The sequence below is a fragment of the Microtus pennsylvanicus genome, chromosome 1 (genome assembly GCF_037038515.1).
Source record: "Microtus pennsylvanicus isolate mMicPen1 chromosome 1, mMicPen1.hap1, whole genome shotgun sequence".
NCBI lineage: Eukaryota > Metazoa > Chordata > Mammalia > Rodentia > Cricetidae > Microtus > Microtus pennsylvanicus.
The window spans coordinates 135,337,455-135,361,332 of record NC_134579.1 but is presented as its reverse complement, the minus strand read 5'-3'; the positions used below and the strand labels follow the sequence as shown (position 1 = coordinate 135,361,332).

The window sequence follows — 23,878 nt, the reverse complement described above, 5'->3', positions numbered from 1 at the left end:
ACTGATCAGACTCCGCACTGATAGAGCCTTGTGAGATAGATTGTGAGAACACAGGCCAGCAATAAATATCACTGGCTTCTAAATTAGCCATATACTTTGTTTCAGTAATTGCAACTCTAAGACTTGTCTGAATAAAAATCCAAGGAGCAAACAAAGGCTGTTTCTTATGAGGTACTGAGTTAGAAAGAACAGCAGAACAACCAGTACACCCGGCAAGGCCCTGATAGGAGAGAAGACCATGCCACAGACCTTGACCTACAGCCAAGGGAGGCTAGAGGGCAGACAATTCAAGAAAACTACAAGCCACAGAAAACTAAGGGCAGGCCTGGAAAACAGCCAGCATGTGAGCGCTCACCATTCCACCCTCTCTGTTAGGACAGGAAATCCTCACACCTGGCAGCTGAGACGTCATCATTGACTTATAGACGCGCAAATGGATACAGGTGTGGTAGTGAAAGCCCATAATCCAGCTTTTGAGAGTGGAGACAAGGGGATCAGGAATTCAAGGCAGGCCTGGTCTACTGGAGACCTTATCTCAAAACAGACCAAGAGAAACAACAGACAGGGAGGTCAGATTTTGTAGCAAACACCTTTCTTCTCAGCACTTGGGAGGTAGAGGCAGGCAGATCTCTACAGTTTCAGGTCAGCCAAGGCTACTTAACAAACACTATCCCAGGCAGGAACTAGGTGGAAGGCACTGTAGGCGGCAAGACAGCAATGGAGAAGGTGCACATTTTACACACACTTCTGCTGTGTGTGGCATCTCAGTACTAAATCAATCAATGTAAAAATCTTGGAGTAAGTTTCAGTGCCCCTGAGGGTATCAGCGAACACAGACGCAAAACCAGACTTGGGGTGAGTGACACCAAGTAAGGCCGTGGGACGCACACTGGGATGGGGCCCCTTGCTTGCTGTGCACTGGGGAAGGTGGTAATAAACTGGAGTGAAAAAGCCTTTGGCCTGTCAGTAAAGCAGCCACACAGCCACGTGGAGAGTATACCTAGGTCAGTGATTGCAAAGTCCCTGCTCCCAGCCCCGCAATAAGCAGTATAATAAAAGGCATGTCAAGATCTGGGTTATCGGGAAAGTTATCAGGAAATGCCATTGGTATGTCTCATCCCATTCTAAATTCATAAATGTAAGACGTGGACATTCTGCACAGGCTGAGTCAACACTGGACCAATGGCTATGGCTGAAGGGAAGGAGAAAAAGGTGGCTCCATGGCCAGCAGCTCCCAGCCCAGTCCCGAGCAGCTGTGTGAACAGTAAGGAACGCTTCACCTCTCTGGGCCTCATGCCCTTCTTTGGAGTAGGAAGTAAGAGTGTATGATAATGAAGCCATGAGGGTGGCTGCGCGCCTTTAAACCCAGCACTACAGAGGCAGGCAGATCTCTGTGAATTCGAGGCTAGCCTGGTCTATACAGAGCAAGTTCCAGGACTACACAGAGAAACCCTGTCTTGAAGGGGAAAAAGGGGGAGGAGTGGGGGATTGTTGTTACTGCTGTGACTTACATGACTCACAGCAGGGGCCTGGACTCTGGGAAAAGCTCTACCCTGCTCACTACCCTCTTTGCCAATCCCTTGTGATGTTCAGCGAGGTCACAAATTCCTCGATGGTATCCATGCCACCACTCTGACCCTGAATCGCATCTTTCCTTTCCACTAGCCCAGGCTGCCCCAAAGCCCCACCTGCACTCCACAGCTCTTCAATCCACGTGTTTCTGGGTAGCCAGAGGGCAGCTGCTCTCGGACGCTCACTCCCTGGCCCTTCTGCTGCAGCCTCATGGCTTCCGCCATTTAATTGCTCAACACACAGAATGCAATCTTGTTTTAGCAACCTGCACCTACTCTTTGGTATGCCAGCAAAGGTCTTCACCAGACCATTCCACCTCAGGGGACTGTCCCAACCCTGGCCCCAGGGAAGCTCCCTAACCCCAGCTGCCCAGACTCCCACAGCTCCCTCCCCCTGCCAGGTGCGCCTCTCTCACCGTTTGCTGTTCTGCTTTAATGACTGACTTCCCAGCGTTATTCACCCCGACAGTACCTTATTAGTCACTTACTTTCTGTTATCTGTGTCCCTCACCCTGCCCGTAAACTCCACAGGGATTGGCTGTCTCAGCCTCTGTCCCAGGCCTTGAAATGTATGTAAAGCTCAGTGAATATTTACTGATTATGTCAACAATCAAACGGGTTGCATCGCCCTTCACTGCACATGAACTATGCCCCTCCCACAGGGAGTAACTCTCTAGAAGCCAAGAGGCTCTGGGCACTGGGCAAGAGAATGCATAACTGATCCAAGGCATCCAAATGATCCTAAGCGCGCTATTGCTCTAAAGAATTCATGACCCAGATAACGAGGCCAGGGCCAGAGCTCCCCCTGACCAGGCTACTAGAAGGAATGGCCTCCCTCTCTAGAGCAGTCCATTGTTCTTTTTGTCAAGACCAGAAAGCCTCTTCAGAACAACACAATGCTCAGAAGCCTCTTCACCCAAGCAGGAGGAAGGAAACCCTGGCTCTGGGGCAGATCCTCAGCAGACACCGCAAAGTCAAAAAACATACTGGGGTAGGAGGGTGGCCACACAACTGTCAACAGAATAGAGTCCTTTCTTCCAAGTGCTGCGGACTGGAAAACACCAAGGGCCCCACCTGACCAAAGGTGAGGCCTGGGGCAACCACACCTGCCCAGGGGACAGCTGGGACCAGTATTGGGGTGTGCAGTATCAAGGTTCAGAGAAGATCGAAGGAATGAACATAAAACCCGCAGCAAGATTGGAATCACTGTTCCAGATTGCGCAGATTAGGGTCCAGGCTGGCTGTTCAGTCCTCATTTCTAGTGTAAGGAAAGGTTCAGAGGAGCCAGGACTGGGGAAGAGGAGGGATGAATAATACATGTGGTTTCTCCTCCCGGCACGAGTCCGGCAAGATGGAGAGGGCACATTATAATGCCACATTGCTGGCAGACCACCAATGACAAAACAGACCTAGGCAACAGTCACCCATGGCCACTAACAGCACAGAACAAAGAAAGACAATGGACTTTCTCCATAATGCCTACTGGATATATAGGCACAACGGCACCCAGGAGACGGCCCTGCACTTCCTGCCAAAACAGTGTGTGCCTGTGTATATGTGAGCATGTATGCGTATGTGAGCATGTGTGTGCCTGATGGTTATCAGTATCTGAATTCAACTACTCATTTACAGCAAACACAGAGAAGACACAGTCCACTCTAGACCTCAATGTATACAGGACAAATGACACAGCTTTTTTCAACAAATAAACTGCCAGAAAAGCCAGATATGGTGGCATAACATGTAATCCTAGCACTCAGGAGGCTGAGGCAGGAAGTCTTAAGTTTAAGGCCAGGCAATGCAAGCAAAAAGCCAAGGTGTGGGGATGGGTAGAGGGTTCAGAGGATAAGGGTACTTGTTGTCCAAGTATGAGTATCTGAGATCAAATCTCTAATATCCATAGAAAAAGCCGGAGAATGGGCCAGCTGCAGGAGTCTGTAACCTGAGAGCCAGCTGCCCTAGCCTAGCCAGAACTTCAAGTTTCCAGCTCAAAGAGACAGGGTCCTGTCTTAAGGAAATACAGCAGAAAACAGAAAAGACATTAGATGGGCAATCCTTGCTTCCACAAGCATGTACACAAATGACCACATGCAACACACACATGCATGCAACACACAGGCATACAGACACAGACACACATGCATGCACACACACAGAGACCAAGATGGGAAGGGAAGAGGAGAGGAACCATAAAAGATTAAGTAAAACTTAACAGGGTTGGGAACAAATCCAGTGGGAACTGGTGGGGTCCTGGTGGGAACAAGCAAGTTCTAGAAAGATAGTGAGGGGACCTAAGTCCCCTCAGTACAGATGATGTAAAAACTTATTTTTAATGAATTTATTTCAATGGTTTCAATCATGATAATAGTCTTGTCTTTAAAGAAACTTTCTCTTTTAGCAATAGATACTGGACTCAGCATAAACAGGTTATAACCCAGCAGGGCTCTGGGGGTGTCCAGGAGTGGTGAGAACTTAGGGTTCTCATGATCCCATCGGTGTGCACCCGCTCCTGCCGAGCCCTGCTAAACTCACCTCACTCTGGGTAAAGCAGGACCTTCTCTGCAGCCCACAACATTGCAGGGGCTCTGCCTCCCAACTCTCCACATGGGGCCACCATCTTCCCATTCTGTGGAGATCCAAAGTTCCTCCAACACACGGGCACCATCTCACCGCAGGACTGCGCACTGCCTCTATCCTTATGCCCCTAACTATCCAGGGTGCTCCCTCACTGCCCTTGTCAACTGCCTGCTCCAGTGTCCCACCAGAGAGGTCTTTCCCAGCAGGCTGCCTTGCATACACTTTACTCTGGCTCTTTACGACAGGTCTGCAGGATCAGGGGCAGGAGCTTTGTTTCATTCGGGGTTATCGCCCCAGTTCCCAAAATAGCTCCTTTCTCGGGTGCTTCATTTGTGAAATAAATCTAAGAATGAAAAGGGGCAACATATAAAGTTTCCATCCTGATATTGGGCAAATCCTTCATTTTTAGTAGGACATGATGGCACATACATCTATAAACTCAGTACTCAGGAGGAGAGTGCAGGATCAGGAATTCAAATTCTGCTTGGCCTACCATGAGACCCTCTCTGAAACAAACGATCTCATTTTTAGGGTATACTAAAGTTGTTAAGTTGTTTATTCCACTGTTTGATCTTTCCTGTTAACTTAGTAAGAAATCTAATCTGTAGCTGAAACTAAGCCATATAAATGAGACTACATTTCCCAGATCCCCTTTCAGTTATATGTGCTACTAAATTCTGAGCCATTGTGAGTAAAATTTCTGCCTGAAACTTCCATCAAGTCTTTCTACAGACAAGGACCGTAGCCTGGTGTGGCAGTAGCAGGGAAGGCTAGCAGATGTCTGATCTCTTGGAAGAATACAGTCCTGGTCTGTGTACCACCAGGCTCCTTTCTCTAGGAGAAAAATCAATCCCCATTGCGCTCATTAGTCCACTGTTGTTTTGCGCTTATACCATTTTCTCTACCTGAAGATGAAGTTAGTGCTGCCATGTGGCACGTGTGTCAGAGACTCGGAAACTGAAGAAGGTACCGAAAGCGATGCTCTAACGCAAGAGCACCCAGAGAGTGTGGAGTGGGGGAGGGGACACACAGGAGACAATGACCCAAGAACCACAAAACTTTCATTAGCTTAAACAGGGTCTACCCCAGGGCTGGCAGGCAGTGTGGATAAGGAATATGAGCAATTAACATGAAGGCCCAGTGTGGCGCACACCTTTATTCCCAGCACTCAGGAGGCAGAGGCAGGCGGATCTCTGGGAGTGAGTTCCAGGACAGCCAGAGCTACATAATAGAGACCCTGCCTCAAAAACAACCATGAGAGGTGGCAGAAATAAAAAGCACTGCAAATTAGCCACAGTGAGATTTCAATTTGTGTCCATTACATTAGGAAAATCCACAGTTTTAGCCAACCGAATGGGACAAGACACAGGCAAAAAGGAACTCAAAATGCTCACACATCTTTGGAGAAAATGTGTAGACAGCAAAGATGACGACATCTAGCAAGCCCAGCAAACTTATTCTAGTATATACTGCAAATTTCCTATGCGTGCATACCTAGAAACAAGTGTTAACACAGCCACGGTAACACGCGGACAGCAAACACAAACAACCAAGAAAACCACAAAATGTCTGTTGCCATGGAAATGACAACAAAAATGTTGGGCGGGTGAGATGGTGGCTCAGCAGGTAAGGGAATCTGACACTGAGTCCCAACCTGAGTGCAATCCCCAGAACATGGTGGGAGGAGAGAACCAGCTCCCACAAGTTGTGCTCTGACCTCCATATGTGCACCACAGCATGTATGTGCCACACGTGCATGCGAGGACACATAAATAAAACAAATGCAGTGACTAAAGTAAAAAAGAAAACGACTGAAACAAAGCTGCAGTCTAGCGGCTAAAACATGAAAAAGACCTGCAGCTACATCAGTCTGGATCAATCTGAGAATTGTATTAAGTGAAAAACACGGCTTCAAAAAAGGCCTACATATGTTTCGTCTCATTTTGGTTTTTGAGACAGGGTCTCAGAGTGTTGCCTCAGGCTCCCAATTACTGAGATTACAGGCATGTACCACCATGCCCAGCCTCAGGAGGTAAGTTTTCCAAAGAATGAGAAATTCAAGACCTTGGCTGCCTCTAGAAGGGCAGGCGGTTGGTATATGGAGTTGTGGTGAGTTCTTGGGTCCACAGCAGACTAATGGCTGCCTGTTATTCGTGCCATACATTTCTTTCCTTTTTCTTTTCCTTTTGTGTTTTTGTTTTGTTTGTTTTTTTTTTCAAGACATAGTTTCTCTGTGTAGCTTTGGAGTCTGTCCTGGCACTCACTCTTTAGAGCAGGCTGGCCTCAAACTAGGAGAGATCCACCTGCCTCTGCCTCCTGAGCACTGGGATTAAAGGTGTGCATCATCACTGCCTGGCTAAAACCTCGATTTTTAAACAAGGTACACCTAGGTCTAAGCACTGAGAAAGCTGCTGTCAGATGCACAGTGAGGGGCGGGGTGGAACAGTGGGTAGTTTCTGGTATTGTTTGTTCTGCTCTCACAAGTCCATTTCAGTAGGAAATGTTTATAAACTAAATAAAGCCACATGGCACAGAATTCAGTTCCTGGCTTCCCGAGCCACATAAGAGACTGAATCAACTCCACAGTGCCATCCCTGGAGGACATACAGCAAGTTATTAGACCAGCCCGCGTCCCCGCTCCTCCCGCTGAGAATGAACACGGTAACAGCATCCACTCCGGGGACTCCCATGAACAAAGTACTTGTAGTGGCTTCACTACACAGGTGAAGCCTCTGTGAGACTGGCTACTTCATGATCATTTGTCTGACTTTGGTATCTAATGAGAAAAGACCTAAGCAATAGGCCAAGACCTGCAGATGGCCCTGCAGTTCACTCCCGGGGGTTCACTTCCCTGGTCCTTATCAACACCCTAGGAAACCTGTGTTTGGCTGATGCTAAGAACTTTCTGTCATTGACAAATGAATGAATGCTGCCTCGGTTTATGCGACGCTTCTGTGACTGTCTGAGCACGGCACTTGTATAGCACCATATCTAACACGTATGTCTACTTCTTTCCTTGTTGATCCTTTGCTCAGAATAGCATTGTGCCCTATAAAACATTTCCCAGACTTGCTTGCAGTAGAAGGTTCCTGTCACTAAGTTGTAACTGAAGAGACACAAGTAGAAGCCAGCTAAGGATTTCAGGAGTTCTGCCTTCCTGTACCTGAAGGATGCAGGGCAGCGAGCACAGCAGGCACCTTCTGACAGCACTGCAGACGTGAAGCTAATGGAACCCTGCTCTGGTCCAGTGAGGAAACAGGCCCTGTGTTCATGAGTGACACCCGACAGGGCACTCTTCCTGGAACTCAGTTCTTTTTTTTGGTTTTTCGAGACAGGGTTTCTCTGTGGCTTTGGAGCCTGTCCTGGAACTAGCTCTGTAGACCAGGCTGATCTCGAACTCACAGAGATACACCTGCCTCTGCCTCCCGAGTGCTGGGATTAAAGGCGTGTGCCACCATCGCCCGGCTTGGAACTCAGTTCTTGCATCACCCTCCTTCCATGGGTCTGTGCAGATTCAAGGATTCATTCGCTTTCCCCACAGAGGGAAGGAGAGATAGGAGCTAGCTCTTGCCCTAAGCCAGAAGACCTAAGAAGCCAAAGAGGCAGAGTCAATGCTGCTTGCCTGTGACGTGGGGTAGATACTGAATTCAAGGTCAGCCAAAGCTGTCCCCAACAAATACAAACAAGCAAACAAAATAAGAGGCTGTTGTCATACAAGTCTGGCTGACTACAAATGGACAGTCCTGAGGCCACACAGAAAAATGGACACAGTCATCCCAAGGGCCATTTGAAGAAAAACCATCTGGGATATTCCAGCCCCATGTACTCCTGACTTGCAGCCACAGCAAGACCCACTGAAGAGCCATCCCACCCAGCTGAGCCTTAGCCAGTCACAGATGCATGAGAAATAATACTCAGTTGACATCTGAAGACAATCAGTTTGGGAGATGTCTTATTGGGCAGCAGTATCATGATGACACACACATTCCCAAACTGAAGTACTCTCTAACACTGAAGTGTCCCAAGAGACATCTCGCCCATATTCTGATTTCCAATAAAGACTATTAATAGGAAAGAACATGACCCCTCCCCTTCTCTCTGACTGTGCCAAAAGTACCCAGTAGGTACAACTAATCTGTATGAGGATGATGTATCTATGAATCATTTCTATAATTAAAAAGCATTTAGAGTAGGTGGTTCATCACTTCCCTGGGCTTGGTGAGAACTCTCAGAAAACACACCTCCTATCTGGACAAGGGGCATCATTATGCTACTATTACTTCCTATTCATTCTCAAAGGCCTATAGAGCTGAAGTTAAAGTAACTAAGCAGGTCTGACACCTGTGAGCTACTTAAAAAAGGTTATCAAGTACAAAAATAATTTTGGAGAAAAAATTAGAAACAAAAAGAAAGCACATCAGTAACATCTAGCCAAATAGAAGATGGCACACCCACCACTATGCGTCAGGAGACACTCACAGAGTGCGCCTGGAGTAGGCGTGGCTCAGTGGCAGAACTCTTACCTAGAACCCCCCAGTAAGGGGCTAAGGTCTCAGTGGTCAACACTTGTGCGGGGCTGGGGCATGACTCAGAGGTAGAGCCCCTGTCTAGAATCCACCAGCAAGGGGTTGGGGTGTGGCTGGCTTGGTGGTAGAGGACATGCTAGAATAAAAATAAATTTTTCCAGATTTTTATTTAATATATACGAGTGTCTTGCCTGCATGTATGTATGTGTACCACAGGTGCACTTGGTACACGCAGAAGCTAGGAGAGGTCATCAGATCTCCTGGAGTAAATGATGGTTGTGAGCCACCAAACCAAACCCAGGTTCTCTGCAAGAGCAGCCAGTGTTCTTAAACACCGAGGCAGCTCTCCAGCCCCATCTTTTTCTTTTTTTAAGAAAAGCAAACGGAGGAATACTGGAGGATTTAGAAATATTTCCATATAGTACTGCTGTGTGTGAAAGCAAAATGCAGGAAAATAAGGACTGTATTATCCCTAATAGAATAATACAGTTCTCTGTAGCATTGTGTGACCATGGAGAAAATTCCTATGGTTTCGGTAAAGTACTTACTATCAGCAGCAGTGAAGGATGTGGGACGAGCTGAAGTGGAAGGGTGCTGACTTGCAGGTGAGGTAAGGAGGAAGGGGAGGGGAGAGCTACCAAAAAAGGTCCAGACAGAAAATGCTCACAAGGAACTTGAAGTCAGCTCATAAACAGCCACTATCTCCACTACCTTCACTTGGCGCGTCTTCGGGCACATTAGATACCACCTGAGCTCTCTTTACCTCTCACTTCCACAGATGCTATCAATTAGCACCGTCTTCAAAAAGGCAACCAAGGCCCAGAGTTCAAGCCGTGCCGGGACTCAAGCATGACAAGAAATAGCTTTTCCTCAACGTATCCCCAAATAAAGCTCCTTGGAGACTAAAGGCCAGGGAGTGATCTGTTGCCACAGCAGCCTCCACACTGCCAGAGGGCACACGGCTGTCACACAGGGCCCATGAGGCGCCTCACAGCCTCTAGCTGCTGGGGGAAACCAGAGAGGGCCACTGACCTTGCTCCCTGCAGAGCCCCAGGGAAGCCTGCCTGGGATGTTTTTATAGCAACAATTGCCGCTGCCCAGAGCCAGAAACTGAGAACGTGTCAGTGATGACACAGTTGGACTCCTCGAACTCACCGTTTAATTAAAACCTGCTCGGCACAGAGCACAGGTTATTGCCTACTAAGGCAGAGAGAGTGATGAACCGCAGCTGGCTGGATCACTCTTATTTCCCTTGCCTTCTGCCACAGAAACCTGGAGCTGTGTGGCCTTTCCACAGGCGCTGCAGATATGCACATGGGGCCTTCCACAAATCCTCTCTCACTGAAATCACCCCAGCGTTCTCTAACCCACTCGTACCACACCTCCTCTGTCATGCCATGTGCCCAGAGTGTCCATTTGAGCCACTGCTGGTTCCACGGCTGCAAGCCTAAGGGGCTGAGGACCAGGCTGAAGGCCAGGAAGTCGGCAGCTTGAGGCTACATCAGACCCCACGAATGGCTGCATGACCACAGAGAGGCAGGTGTATAGGCCACTCCAAACACTGCCGTGGCTTTTTGGAAAGGCTGGTACTCTAGCAAACCCCAAGTGAGTGCAGCTAGCCACCCACCCTCCAGCAACGGGGCACCTAGGATAAATTCAGCCAAGCACTGTTCTAGAAGTATCAAGGGCCTGTGCTCCCATCGAACAAACAGTTGGGAAGAAAAATCCAGTGGAGCAGGAAGCTCCAGGGTGACTGAGGAAAGCAGCCAGGGGAGAGGACCTCTGAGCAGAGTCTGGAGGACAGGGGTGGCTTTAGCGCTAGGGCTTGAGAATGGCTGTGTGACTATGGGAGGCAGGGGAACACGACACCACAACTACACCCACAGATTCCTAGGCAGAGGATACAGCCAGGCAGAGGCTAGGACAGGGAGAGCAACCCCCCACGCAGCCCCACCCCCAGCTGGATTATAGCAGGTAACAAACACCAGCACAGGGGTTGGAGGAGCTGGGACACTATGCGATGAGAACTCAGTGGGTGCTGCGGCTATATCCTATTTCCCGAAAGGAGGAAACTGAGGCCCAGGCAGGGAACAAGATCCACAGGAGACTACAGAGCATGTATGTGCCAGGCTGCGGTGCCCACAACCCCTGGTGACAGGGGCTCACTGGCGTCACCTATTCTTTCCCTGGGAGCTGTGGCCTCCATTTTCTTCTCACTTCCTCAATACTAGGCCTACTCCTTCCTCGGTGTGAGGAACAGAAAGGTAAACATTTCATGGGAGAAGAAGGGGGTTAGAGAAAGGAAAATTAAAAAGCCAGTGTCTAATTCCCACGAGAAGAAACACATTATTAACTTTCTCTAGAAGGCGCTACCGAAGTTAGAAGACATGGCTCACCTACCAGGCGTCCCGGAACACGGCCCTGATCACAATGCTGGCAGGTGGCTACGAAGTTGGCCCCAGGTGTGGCTCCTGTCCCTGGCTTTCCCTAGACAAGGGCCACCTGCCCCAGCTCCCTAGATGGACCTGGGGTGGTGCCTCCTCTGGTGCTGTGGGTGTCTGGAATGCGGAAATGGGAACCAGCCGTGCCAGCTTCTAACAGCAACTTAAACGTACTTAGCTACCGGAGTTCCCCCTGAGATGGCTGCTCTCTGCACACAGGCACATCCCCAAAGGGGCTGCTTTGCCAGTGTTCCCTTTGGGGAAGGGAAATAAAAGGATCCCTTACTCATCAGACACGTGGTCCTGAGTCTGAATGAGTTTGGGAGAAAGCTTGGTAACAAAGCTTGCCTGTTACCTCCCATTCAGGAACAGGCCACCTGTTGAGGCCGAGCCAGGGCTGGATCAGTGCCACAGCATCCACTACCCTGCGTCCAGCAGCTTCATTCACAGCCTTCCCACCCACAGCTGGGCCCCTCACCTCTGCAAGTGCTAGCTGCAGAGGCTGGAGGCTTAATGATTAAACCTGTGGCGAGCCTCTTCCAGCCATCCTGGGGAGCACAGCACAGCTCTGGGAGAGGCTGCTCTAAGCTCTGCAACCTCTCCAGAGCCCCACAGGTAGCCTCAGAACCACCATCCCGCCTGTTTTACAGACAGTGTTGAATAGAAGTCACAGGATGGAGGTCACACAGCAAGGGGTGTTCACCAAGCAGTGCGGTCAGAGGTTTCAGCTTTGACCACTGTGCTAATCTGCTCTTGTAAAGAGCCGTGCCCATCCTGGGATAGGGACAGTCGTTAGTGACATCACAGCTCTGGTCCATCAAAAGTCTCAATAACTGTCGACTATAATCTCAGCATTGGAAGAGGGAGGTCATATCGCCTGGTAGGTGAGCCATGTCTTGTACATATCAAGTTCAAGACCAGTCTGAGCTACTGAGACTGTCTAACAAAACCACCACAACAACCACAACAGTTCACTAACTCTCAGCCGTGTTATCACAAGCTGCTCACACCTGAGCTTCAAACTGGAAAACAACTGGCTCACATTTATGGCGCTTAACCTTTGGCCATTTGGTGTAGATATATAAAGACTATTGCTAGGTCTGATGGCACCTTCCTGTAACCCTAGCATTTCGGAGGCTGAGGGAAGAGGTAGTGCTCCAAGTTCAAGCCCAGATTGGCCTACAGCAGTAGACCCTGTCTCAGAAAGCAAAATTAAAAGGCGAGACTCTCAGCACTTTCTTCACCAAACAAACATTAGAATGTGCATTCTGAACCAGACACCACGGTAAGCAAGACCTATGCTGCTCTCACCTGCAGGGGGCTTTCAGTCGCCTGACAAGAAACCAGAAAATCAAAAAGATGCGACAACCGTCCACATGCACTGGACGCTGACTGCTGTCAGGCCGTGGGGCATGCTAAGCACTCCACACGATTTCACAAGCCTCAACCGCACAGACATGGAAACGGACACTGTGGGGCCATGTGGCTTGCCCAAGATCAATAGGGGGCCAAGTAGGACCCAGAATTTGCTCACAGGCCACGCCACATTCCTCAGCCCCGCTGCAGCCTCTTGGCAACCACTGCCCACAGGTAGGGAGTCATAGGAAAATTCCACCTATAAAAGGAATATTGCTTTTGGAGATGGTTGGGGTTGGAGACACATCAGAGCCCAAATCTTGAGCTGGCCACTGGCAATCTGCATTTGAGTCTCCTCTCACCAGCCCTCCAGCATCTGCAGAGCTGAGTCGCTGTGAGAAGCATCTTGTTCAGGAGTGGGAGGGAGCAGAGGGAGCCCCAGGTGGTTCTAAGCCATGTGAGCTCGCAAAAACTGTGCACATTCGCCCCCAGTGTTGTTGCTCGGCTGGAGTATCCCTATATCATCAGACAAAATGTTTGAAAGCCTGCACAATTAAGGGTTCCTAGAGTGCAGGGACTATGCAGAGGTTTTCTGGGGTGCACATGATTAAAGAGTCCGCAGCTGAGTAATTACAAATCTGGGAAGTGCAAAAATAACAGGAAAACGCACCGCTTCTCCAGACGATGCACTCATACTCCTGTCTGTTCTGAGCAGGACTCTATTTTACTCCTACAGCCGCTCCCCCAGCCAAAAGAGTGAACCCTGATTGGCTCTGGTCTTTGATTTGCCCAGACAGGGTTCTGTGTCAGGTAATTTGTCTAATGCTACCCCGAGACCTAAGAGGAATCAGGGGGTGGGGCATAAACGAAAGGTTTCTTCACTCTTAAAGAGACATACAGTAAGAGGTGTCCTTAACTGCTGCTGGATAGGGCCCTTACTGGATGTGCCAACTGGAGCGTAAGCAGTTATCTTGTGGCCACACAGGAAGCCTGGCCATGAGAGGTACAGTTGGTGGCGGGGTGACAAAAAGGAGCAGGACTTGGTCCATACACTTTGAAGAGCTACTGTCAATCTTTGGGCTTTTTGTTCTATAAATCCTACTTCTAGCCAGTTTCATTGGGGCTTCCTATGACGGTAGGTAGATCAAGGAGTATCAAAATGTGGTTCCTGGACACAGAGCCCAGTAGCTCCTGCAAATGCTTACACTGGACCTGGAGCCCAGGGCTGTTTGGACAAGTATCCGAGCACAGGATACTGAAAGTTATTGACCAACATTTTCTAGCCCTTTGGCCCCAAGCAAGTTATTTAAATTTCTATAAACAGGGATAACTGAGTTTAGCTGGCAGGTTGATGGGAGGTTTGGCTAAATAAGTCACTGCACGTGAAGTGCCTCGCACCGCGTCCAGGGCACCTTAGACACGGGGGTTTGCTGTTTCCTACTGCAGCCACTACCATCATTACTGTCAGCACCGAGTGCACGCCAACGTCCTGCCCAGCTCTCCCAAGGCTGCCCCTACCTCTGGTACATTTCTCTTACCCCCAGGAACCAGTCCTGTGTTTGGGGGCTCCGCAAGGACCTTTCTGGTTGGTATAAGGACCTTTCTGGTTGGCAAACAAGGGCGGGGGGAACCAAGGCCTCTTCCCATAGCCTCAGCCACTACAGCCCCAGCAGGACCATGGGCACTGTAAGCTCAGGCACCAAGGTGCAGAAGGCTGAACACTGACCTGCCAAGTCCAGCAGGGAAGGACTCTTGTCAGGCTGGAGCCACAGCTGGCCAGGGGTTCTTAGTGCACTGTGTCAGGGACACGGAAGAATGAGACAGACACAAGAGGTCTCATCTCTGGCCAACAACCTTAGGGCGAGAAGGAGTGAACAAAGGCCCCTAGCTTCAAAAAGTAAACTATTAGACCAAGCTTCATAAAAAGTCAGTGTTAAATCATTTTGATCCACAGATAGGCAGGTGCCTGAGCTTAGAGTGCCCATGGTACCGGCTGGGGCTGTAGTCAAAAGATATGTTACTTTGGAGAAGAGGTTTTGCTTTTGTTTCCACAGGAAATGAGGGACTGTGGATTCATTCTACATTAAGAAAAATCAGGTTTGACCAAGGAAGACCCCCCTAAGAAATCTCCAATACAAGGAATGGTCCAGATGTCTGAGTTCTACATTCAGAACAGTTCAAAGACTGCTGCCTGAGAAGATCCAGACTCACAGGATACTCCCGTTACAACTTGATCATAATTCTAAATTTTCTTTAGGTCCCCACAACATTATCAGCGCCCGCAATCAGCAGGAAGTAGCCTGGAAAACTATGCCCATATTCCCAAAAAATGATTATGGATGTTTCCTTTGTTTAGAATGTTAGTTACAAATTGTTATGGATAATGGTCAGTAGAAAAACTAAACAAAGGATATTAGATTCAGAGTTCTTGTTTGAAAAAAAATCGGGGAGAGGTGCTGTGGGACAATGGTCTTTTATCCTGTCACTTGTATTATTTTTAATAAAACGCTGATTGGCCAGTAACCAGGCAGGAAGTATAGGCAGGGTGACCAGGAAGGAAGTAGAGGCACGGCAACAAGGATGATGGGAAGAGGGAAGTTTCTGTCTGCAGTCCTGACCCAGCCACAGAGGAAGCAGGATACGAGATGTGACTGCCTTGCTGAAAAAGGTACCAAGCCACGTGGCTAACACAGACAAGTATTATGGGCTAATATAAGTTATAAGAGTTAATAAGAAACCTGAGATACTAGGCCAATCAGTTTATAATCAATGTAGACCTCTGTGTGATTTCTTTGGGACTTAACGACTACGGGAACCAGGCAGGACAGAAACCTCAGTCAACAGAATCTGCCTAAAGCTTCAACCCCGTCTGCCCTAATATTTCATGTTTCCTCCTTGCTTAATTTCCTCACCTTAGTATATGCTAACAGTACACCGTTTATTTATTTACTGTGTTTTCTTTCTTTACAATATGTTTCCACACATGTGGGACTCAAGAGGAAAATTTGCAAGAGTTCTCTTCTTCCACTATCTGGGTTCCAGGGATCAAAATCAGGCTTGGCCCCAGATGCCTTTATCCCCTGAACCATCTCATCGACCCTTTCGTTCTAGTTTCTTTGAGATAGGTTTCTTGTAGTCCAGGTTGGCCTCAACTTCTCACACAGCTGAAGCTGGCCTTGAATTCCTGAACACCCTGCCTCTATTTCCCAAGGTTACAAGTGTGTGCCACTAGCCTAGCTTCCCTTGTCCTGTTTTCCTAATCCCCCACTGAAGTGGAGCCCAAGGGGGAGGAAAATGAGGAATGGAGTCTGCATTGCTAGACAGCCTTCGTACCCAGCACAGTTCTCCTGAGAAAATGATCACCAAAGGTTTCAACACCAAAGCTAGGACAGGCAGCGGTACACACCTTTGACCCCAGAGGCAGACAGACCTTTGACCCCAGAGGCAGACAGACCTTTGACCCCAGAGGCAGACAGATCTCTGCGTTCAAGGCCAGACTGCCAAAGTAAGTTCCCAGTCTTCAGGGACGGGGGATGACAGGACACAAAAATAAAAAGAAACAAACAAACAAGAACCGCGTAGCTGAGGAGCTGGGCTGCCTTGGGATGCAGAGGCAGGCAGATCTCAATGAGCCTGATATACATAGCGAATTCCATGACAGCCAGGGTTGCATAGAGACCCTTTCTCAAAAATTAAAAACAAAAATAACAAATAAACAAAACAAATCTGGGGACTGGGGAGATGAAGGCACTTGCTGCCAAATCTGGACCTGAGTTTGATTCCTAGGCCTCCACATGAGTGCCACGACACTCGGAGCACCCCCTACACAAATGTAAAACATCTGAGAACAAACTCGGGTGAACCTTACAGCGCCTGTTTGTAGACCCAGCACTTGGAAGTAGGGGTGGAAGGATCAGAAGTCACAGGGATGTCAGCCTTGAAGACGCAGTTTGTCCAAGGTCAGCCTGGACTCAACCAGAAACAGGGCTGTGGAGATAATTCGGTAGATAAAGCACTTGCTGTGCCAGCACGAGGGCTTCAGTTCCAGACCCAGAACCCACTAAAAAAAAAATTACCGTAATCCTAGAAGAGGCAGACATACTGATCCCTGGAGCTGATGGCCATCCAACCTAGACTACTTCTGAATTCCTGGCCGGTGAGACCCTGGAGGGGTTGGGGAGTGGGCTGTACCTGAGGAATGGGAGTCACAGGTCTCTACATGCAAGTGCAAGCACACACACACACTTGCACACATAGATACACACACAAGAATATTAAATACCAAATGCATGGTGCCAGCATTTGGGTTTTGCCAGCCCTCAGAAGCCACACTGGGAAACACACACATACATATACACACATGTGCCACATGCTGGCCACCCCTGGAGATGGAGCTCCCAACAAGTGCCTTTGAAAGAAACAAAAGGACAAAAATAAGAGGGAGCTGGGGACAGTTCGAACCTAAGGGGCTGCAGGACTTTCCACGCTTCCCTCCCCACCAACACAGAGCCTGGTCTGGAACAGGGCTAGAGAAAAGAGAATCCTCAGCTAGAACAAAGAGTGACAGCTCCCAGGCGGGATCATACCAGCTCCCCTGGTGATATCTACAACCTCCCTAAGACCTGCAGGAAACAAAGGGGCAGCAGGAACTCTTCTGTCCTCCCCACGCCAAAAACCCAGTTTATGTCCTCTGCTTGATGCTTCTGCAAAGAGGTTTCCTCACAGGCTGGGAAGTTACACCACCGAAGAGCAAACGCTACCGGAGATTCCACGTGGCATGCCCGGAGAACACTGCTAGCCTGATTTCAGGTCCCCGAGCAATGTCACAAGCTGTTCCTCTCCTTCTTGGTCAAAAGCAGAACTAAAGGGGACATTTCCATGGTCTCTCACTGCAGGGCTGCCTGTAAACCGAAGGAGGCTCCCCAAAACCCCGCAGAGACAAGGGTGAGTGTCAAAGGAGTTGTCCTGGCAGTCTACAGAGGAGGATCAAGGAGGATCTGGGAGGCCCCTGTTCAAACAGGTCTGGGGGTGGGGTGCGGAGCCTCAGAGTCAGGGGCTGGAAGAAAGCGGATCAGGAAAGAAGGGCCTCAAGAGGATCCTGCCGCACAACAGACATGGGAAGCCTGGCCAGGGGTGCTTGATGCTGCCTGCTTTACCAAAGGCCCCAGACCGCCAGCCAAGCACTGACTTTTACATGACGAAGAACAAGGGGCGAAGAGCAAATAACTGTATTATTTAAGTGGACTGAGCAGAGGCGGGAATTCCCCACACACACACTCGAGCCTGAAACACACAAATGCTGGGTGAAATCTCTTGTACTTGATTCTAACTTTTCTTGATGAGACACTTCAAACACACAAAGGTAAAGGGAGGCTATAATAAGCCCTCGCCACTCAGCTGCAACCGTTCCCAACTCATGGCCAACCTCGTTTCATCTCTTACCCCCACACGCCTGTCCGCCTCCACTTTCCACCCCCGTCCAAGCATTAAGACACATGCTGGGCATCCCAATGGTCCATTCACAGGAATTTCAGAATGTATATCCTAAAGATAAGGGCTCAGCTGTGAGATTATGAGCACATCTGAAAAACAAGTCTCCTGAGTACTGCCCAATACTCATATGGCTTTTGTTATTTTAAAGGAAATGGAAGAACAGGTCCCAGGATTAGAGAAATCCCAGGCCCAGAGCAGAAGGTAACTAACCTCATGGCCTAAAAGGATGTGGGGGCTGCTGCAAGAGCTGCAGGCTGGGACTGTAAACCCCATCTGCCCATCCGCCAGTTCATGGACAGACCACAGGTGACACAGGCTGCAGAAGTCACTAACTCTAGACCTCAGTTTCCCCATATAGGAGATGGAAGTAGCAACAGCACTAGCCCATGGAGTAGACTGAAGAATCAAAGGCCATTTCCTTCCACAAAGTCCCCAGGGCAGTGCTTCCCTGTACAGTCAGTTTGGTCAATAGGGTCTTACTGTGCATGTTTTACACACCAGGCATTGTCAGTAGGAGGAGGTGAGTGCAAATTATCACCCTGGCAACATAACAAACTTGGGACCTACCTGCTCTGTTTGGCTAAGAGATGCAGATCCATCTTGCCCATCTTAGGTCTCAGGCAGTTCATATATCTAGAAATGAGCTCAGGCTGGACTACAGAAGGATTTCTGGTGCTTAGATAAAAGTCAGCATTCCTCAGGAACTTGTGAAACCGGTTCCCATCTGCCAAAAGTCATTTCCCTTACCTCTGGCAGAAGGAACACATGGCTACCTATAGCTCCTATCACTATATCAAAACCCATGCTGGCCTTTAGGCTCCCTAGTATCACAAATACCTGTTATCCATTTCAAATCCAAGCTAGTATCTGGCTCTTCCCTTCCCCCAGCTACTAGTTTTCCTTATAATCCATATGATTTATCCACTCAACACTCTCTCTTACTACCCAAACTCTATCCTCTTGCAGTCTTGCTATTCTCCTCCCCATTCTCACCCTCTCCCCCGACCCCCTCTGCTCCATTCTATCTCTTGCTTGCTATCTTGTGAGTGCCACTAATCTCTCCCACTCTCCCAGCCCTGATATTCAGTCTGCTTTCTTTTTTTCTCTGCTCTGGACTCTTCCCAAAAGCTGTGCCTCTTGATATCCAACCTAGAGCATCTTTAACAGTAGACATAATGCCATAGCATCCCAAACCCACCCAATGCTGTGTGAATGAGCTACTAAATATACCTGGCAATGCTTTGCTTGTCAAACAACCTGGAAAAGAAATGCTGTGTCTACTTCCTTCATTGGCCTTTGCCTCATGAAGAGTATCAGTCTATAGTGATTTCTCTCTCTCTTTCTCTCTCTGGTTTTGTTTGTTTGGTTGGTTTGGTTTGGTTTTGGTTTGGTTTTTCGAGGCATGATTTCTTTCTCTGTGTAGCCCCAGATGTCCTGGATCTCAGTCTTGTAGACCAGGCTTCTCTCAAAACCAGAGATCCACCTGCCTCTGCCTCCTGAGTACTGGGATGGAAGGCGTGTGCCACCACCGCCCAGCTTCAGTGATCTCATTGTAAAATGAGTTCAATAAAGTTGATGACGTCATTGGACTGCTGACGAGTTAATTGAGGACATGTGTGAAGTGCTCAGCCAAGCACTTAGCAGCAAGTCTGTGCTATGTGACTGTCAGCAACTAGCGTTATTATTACCTTACAAACGTGAGCAGTGTGAGCTTGGGGAAGAGAAACCCACCCTTCTCCAGTGACAACTGTATTGCTTCTGTGGTGAGGTGGCTCATTTCCACCTCATGACTCCGCACTTGCTGTTCCCTCTGCCTGGAACTCCCAACGCCCCCAACTCCTGACACAGCTGGTGCACTTGCTCATTCAGACCTTAGCTCACATGACTTTCCCTCCTCGGCCTGGGAGGCCTTCCCTGATTATCTAGGCTACAGTAATCACCCCCTCCCCAATCCCTCTCTACCAGCCGCTCCAGCCTTTTACCCTGTTATTTTCCCCGACATACTTAAAAACCATCTGAAAGTAGCAAGACCAGCTTTGTTTCTTAAGTTCTAATCAGGGAAAAAAAAATCTCGAAACTATCTGGTTTACTGTGTGTCTCCTCAGGTAGTCTGAGAGCAAGCATCTTATCTGAGCCAGGTGTGCTGACTCACGTCTGCATTCACAGTTCACAGGACCAGGAGGCGAGAAACAGGAAGACTGAGAGTTCAAGGCCAGCCTGGGCTATGCTGCAAGACTTGGTTTCAAAACACAAACAGAAAAACAGAACAGAACAGATTTTGTCTGTCTCATTCATTGTTGAATCCTCGGTGCCTAGAAGAAATCCTGGCACACGGAAGATGCCCACCAGTAAATCGGTCAACTTAATAAAATAGGAACGGTGACTCCTGGTCAGGGCTAAGAGCTGCCCAGCAGGCCAGTCAGTGTCTTGTAGACATTTCATTCAGTCTCCACCAACTGAGGGACGTCCACGTACGCATTTCCTCTATGATGGAAAGCATTCAATGAACACCTTACATAGTAGAGGCCACGTGAGATCTGAATCCAGAGCTGTCACCTGTGCCCCTTTCTCCTGCTAATAAGGGGAAAGGTACTCCCTACTGGTGCTCCACCACGAGTCCCCACCCCGACACCAGCTGCTGTGTGACCACTGCACTGGCTCAAATCTTTCTTTTCTAAGCACATCTTCTCTTCAATCCAAGCAGCTAAGCCTCTCAACCCTAGCATCCAACATCTTCAAGCTGGTTCCGGCTTTAAAAATTTTTCGAATTTCTTCCTAGCATTTCCAATGACTGGGTAGGCTCCTCCTCTGAGCCCTGCAACAAAGGCCTTGGAATGGCTTTGAATTTGAAAGACTGTAAAGCAGCAACAATGGACCCCGTCCTAAAAGTCTGAAACAAATTCCCTTTCCACAACTGCCCCATAAGGAAGGTACTGGTATCACTCCAGTGCTTAGATCCGGAAACGGAAGCCCAGGAGAACAAATGCCTTACCCAAGGGATTCCAACTAATACAGAATAGTATCAGACTTTGAATCCAGGCCTTCTGGCTCCAAACTTCACGTATTCAGACATTCTGCTATACTGTCTGGGTCTAAAGAAGTGTGATTGCTAAGGTAAAAGAACTCTTGGCCATAATGGCAACGTTCAGTAATAAAACAGCAGAACAGCGCAGGGTCTCTCCAGCTTCGAGAATGTAGGCACAGTCATTAAATAAAGTCAGATCTATATGTAAGAACTTGAAGAGATTATGTCCAAAAACCAAGTTACAAATATTAGTGTAGCTTGAGCCAGGAAGGATGGCACACACTGTAATCCCAGTACTTGGAAGGTAGAGGCAGGAGGATCAGAAATTCAAGGCCAGCCCATTACACAGCAAGTGTGAGGCAGCTATCTGAGCTATATGAGCCAGCTATATGAGCCCCTGCTCACACAAATGCGGTGGGGACTGGATGTCACATGTATATGGCTTGAGCCCTACTCCTCCTTTCTTAAGGAAGGGGTAGGGGAGGAGGAAGAAACAACTGACATAAGCACATATCAACAGAGCTAAGTACACACACGCGCGCGCGCGCGCACGCATGCACACAGAAGCACACAACCTAATCACCACGGCCATGGGCATCTCCCTTTTGTTCACTCTGGAGCTCTGACCTAAGGCTACATACTTGCCACTCACAGAGTAAATGTGTGGTCATGTCAAGGGCAGGGGCACTGTGCAGTGGGAGGTGGGACGCCTGTTTTCCTTCTACACCGCCACATTGCATGTTACAATGACATGTTACAGCGAGTTCATCTGTCTCGAATGCTCTGGTTTTTGAGACGGGAGTCTCACATAGCACAGGCTAGCCTTGGTCCTCCTGGCTGTCTCTACTTCTAAGCGCTGGCATTACAGGTGCGTGCCACCTTGCTCAATCCCCTGTTCCCCAACACACGCACTAAGGCCATGACTAGAGAGCAATGCTGAAAACAGAAAGTACAGATTGGTCTGGTAGCTTCCCTCTCACTCTAACAGCTGAAAACAAAAACTGAAGAAAACGACATTGTTTTCTTTTATCAAAACGTAAGTACATTTAATTTAGCCTTTGCAAGTTATTAAGCCTCAGCTTGAAAAACACAGGCAAATATATTTTACAGCTGAAAAAGGCCCCAATCTCTGCACACTCTACATTCCAGTTTTGATTTACCACCTAACAACTGCAACATCTGAAAACCGGGCCCACGGTAACTCTTAACCCATTCTACCCACAAGGTTCAAAAACCATTTGCTGTTGTCACTACAAAGGAGACAGACCAGGGTCTTTTTCAGTCACTGCCTTACTTTTGCAGATGAAAAACGCAAAAAGCCAGCAAACAAACAAACCCTCAAATATAATAGCCATCATAAATTCAATGCAGAACAGTTTCCCATCCTCAAATGAAATCCCAAGGACAGGTTTCTACTACAGATTAAACCTCGCAGAGACCCAGGAAGCTCCTTCCCAGCCTTTCCCCAGTGTGTGGTGTGTGCTGCCTTCCCACAACAGTTATTCTCGTGCACTGACAGAGTGCAGTTTTTCAGAAAGACATTGTCTCTGGCAGGTTGAAAACCACAGAAATGAGTAGCCTGAAGCCCAGGCCTTCCTGACACATCTGTAGCCATCGCGGTCTGGCCAAATCCACATTGTCTTCTCTGGAGCACATGAGTGCACATTCTACATGTGTGTGCCTATCTATGTTCATTCTCAATGACTCAAAGAAACAACTCGTCCCAGCACTCGGGAGGCCAGCCTGGTCTACAAGAGTTAGTTCCAGGACAGGCTCCAAAGCTAAAGACAAACCCTGTCTCAAAAAAAAGAGAGAGAGAGAAAAAAGAGAGAAAGAAAGAAAGAAAGGAAGGAAGGAAGGAAGGAAGGAAGGAAGAAAGAAAGAAAGAAAGAAAGAAAGAAAGAAAGAAAGAAGAAAAAGAAAAGAAACAAACAACTGGACCTTATCAGACAAGCACACCCCCATAGCCATGGTGATGCATACCTGTAATCCCTATACTTGGAGACAGAAGGGTTGGGAGTTCAAAGTTATCCCAAGCAACATAGTGAACTTAAAGGCTTCTTGAGACCCTGTCTCAAACAGAAAAGGCCACCACCTACAGAGGGGACAGGGAAACCTCCAGCCTGGGCCCAGCGAAGTGAGCTTCTGTAACATGGCAGCTCCGCCCTTCTATCAGTCAACTGGATAAGGGGAGGCTGAAGTAGACAAGTTACTGCCTCGGGCAATGCTGGCCAGTCTGCCGTGATGGCTGGTGACTATTGGATAAGGAGGAGAGAGTTCAGATTGACATGCCCAAGAACATCCATTGGGGGACGTCAAGGAAGCGCCAGTGCATGTGTACCATGCACAGAGCCCCAGATTCCATCCTCAGTACCTAATAATAATGATGATAAATACAGACCTGACGCGAATATACTGACTTGGAGGGGAGGAAGTGTGCAAGGAGTGCTGAGGACAGGTCAGCACGGTCACTTCTCAGGTCCTTAACCCACAGGATGCTCCACAATTGAACCCTCGCTGAGTAAACTTTAAGGACCAGGGGCACTAACCTTGCACTCTGCCCTACAGGTACAAACAGGAAAAGAGAGGTCCATTTGTCAAGTGCTTGGGCTCCGTGATAACCACAAAATAGCTCCTGGAGTCAGAACGATCCTGGCAGAGAAGTCCCATGCCTACCATTTCACAGATGGGACACTGAGGCTGGGAGCAAACATGTGGGGGAGCTCAGGGCTGTCATGTCACAGCCCACAGTTAGGCAGTGTCTGGGCCAGATGGAGAACATTGAAGAACAATCATAATGCATTAGAGCTGCCACTCAGTGAGGGATGGCTCAGCCTAGTGTTCCGCAAATCCTCAGAACCTTACCAGCGCTATACTGCTATTGTCCCA

General features: G+C 48.6%; 1 protein-coding gene across 4 annotated transcripts in view; it reads right to left on the bottom strand.

The window, feature by feature from the left end:
- Positions 1–23,878, bottom strand: part of Sipa1l3 (signal induced proliferation associated 1 like 3) — a 205,307-nt gene that overhangs the window by 179,918 nt on the left and 1,511 nt on the right. Inside the window, exon 1 of one of the 4 annotated variants that reach the window (XM_075986144.1) lies at positions 11,075–11,130. The exons of 2 other annotated variants lie outside the window; for them this stretch is intronic. The gene's annotated coding sequence lies outside the window, so the exon portion shown is untranslated. Of the gene's footprint in view, positions 1–11,070; positions 11,131–23,878 lie in introns of those variants that run through there. One more of the 4 variants, XM_075986154.1, reaches the window with a different exon arrangement.